Below are 1,580 nucleotides of genomic sequence, written 5' to 3'. Positions count from 1 at the left end.
TGGTTCTGTTTGTCTTTTTGATAGTTGATTGATTTCTCTTTTTTCTCTCTCTCTCTTGAAGGTAACCTCAACTGTAATTTTGTTAGAAAGGGTCTGTCTATAATTAAGTTTGTTATCCCACTTTAAAAATAAGTCGATTTAGAAATTAGCTTCTTGTTTTTCTCAATTCTTTTAATCATATCTAAAGTTTTTTTTTCTTTTTTCTTCAAATCAGTTTTACTTTCGTAGATGATATGATCGTGTTTGTTTATATATATATAATATAATTTTTTTTTACAGTTTACTTTGTTTAATTTTAGTTATTTTGGAAATTTAAAGTAACTGATATTGACTACAGTTTAAATTATTAAATAATGATTTTAAGTTTTTAAATACTTTTAGTTTGTTTACCTACTACAAAGTAAAATTAAATAATATACAATTTATATACAATGTATTTTAAGAAATGAAAATAATAATGTAAAATATATTTCCCAAGCATGATTATCGCATATGCCATCAGTTTAAGCAGCACATCACTAGATGGCGCTGTTGAACCGAACACAATGTTGATGACCCACCCCAACCCATAACAAAAGCGGTTGAGCTCTGACAGATTGTGATTGTAAAAGATCTCTTCTAAACTTTAATAATATTTCAGCAAGGTCAGCACTGTCTGTTGCAAAGCAGATTAAATAGGCCTTTTATTCCGGATCAGCAGTACCTGTTCCAGAGATGTCTGGCTTGTCAACCAACAAGCACTGCTGTGCAATTTTCTGTTCGTCTCGTCTTCATCTTTTCCCCTTGTTCTGTGTCTCTGTTTATCACAGTTTGAATTTTCCACGGGTGTGCTTTCATCTGCAAACATACCAAATAAAAAAAAAATTGCCTCTGTCTCCTCAGTCAGAGGAAACTCAGTTTAAACTGCCTTTAAAATGTGATTAGATAGGTTGAAACAATCATCCGTCCGCTTTATCCTGTCCAAGGTCATATAGTGTCTTATATATATTTTTTATATTATATGTATTTGACTAGCTAACAAATACAACAATACATGGACATAAATTTTGAATTTGAGTTCAACATATTCTATTACGTAGAAGCGTATAATTGTATATTATATTATTTTATAAAATAACATACTTCATAATATAATATAATATAACATAAATAGCCCGCGTTCAGATTATTTGTTCGGGTTTTCTGCACGTCAATCGTTTTGCCGCGCAACCGGCGGCAACACAGCGTCAAGTCCATAAAAGGAAAGGCGGAAGCTATTGAATTTGCAGCCTTTTTCATGACTTTAGACTGAGTGTTCTCATCTATCAACTGTTCATCTCTGAACAGTGTTGAAATATTCAACGCGCTTGAAAACAGACGCCGAAGTAAGGTTAGTGTTTTTTTCTGCCTAACAGGTAATATTTATTCTGTATAATTCAGTGGTTTACCTTATATTACCCCTAGCATCGCATATGTAGCAGTTGTTAAGAATATCTTAAGCACCCGTCTAACCGTTTTTGAAACTTTTGTGTGTTCTTCGGTTTGTTCATTTCTGTGTGTGGACTTTGGAAGTTTTCACTATTTGTATCACTCCGCTTGTC

At 32.4% G+C, this 1,580-nt stretch overlaps 1 long non-coding RNA gene across 1 annotated transcript in view; it reads left to right on the top strand.

Annotated features, from left to right (window-relative positions):
- Nucleotides 1-1,277: 1,277 nt before the first annotated feature.
- Nucleotides 1,278-1,580, top strand: part of LOC127947277 (uncharacterized) — a 56,149-nt gene continuing 55,846 nt past the window's right edge. The window contains exon 1 of the long non-coding RNA XR_008151260.1: nucleotides 1,278-1,369. This is a non-coding gene — a long non-coding RNA (uncharacterized LOC127947277). The remainder of the gene's footprint in view (nucleotides 1,370-1,580) is intronic.

Source organism: Carassius gibelio, chromosome A25 (assembly GCF_023724105.1).
Source record: "Carassius gibelio isolate Cgi1373 ecotype wild population from Czech Republic chromosome A25, carGib1.2-hapl.c, whole genome shotgun sequence".
Lineage (NCBI taxonomy): Eukaryota > Metazoa > Chordata > Actinopteri > Cypriniformes > Cyprinidae > Carassius > Carassius gibelio.
The sequence above is the reverse complement of the archived record's forward strand: the minus strand, read 5'-3'. Positions and strand labels throughout refer to the sequence as shown.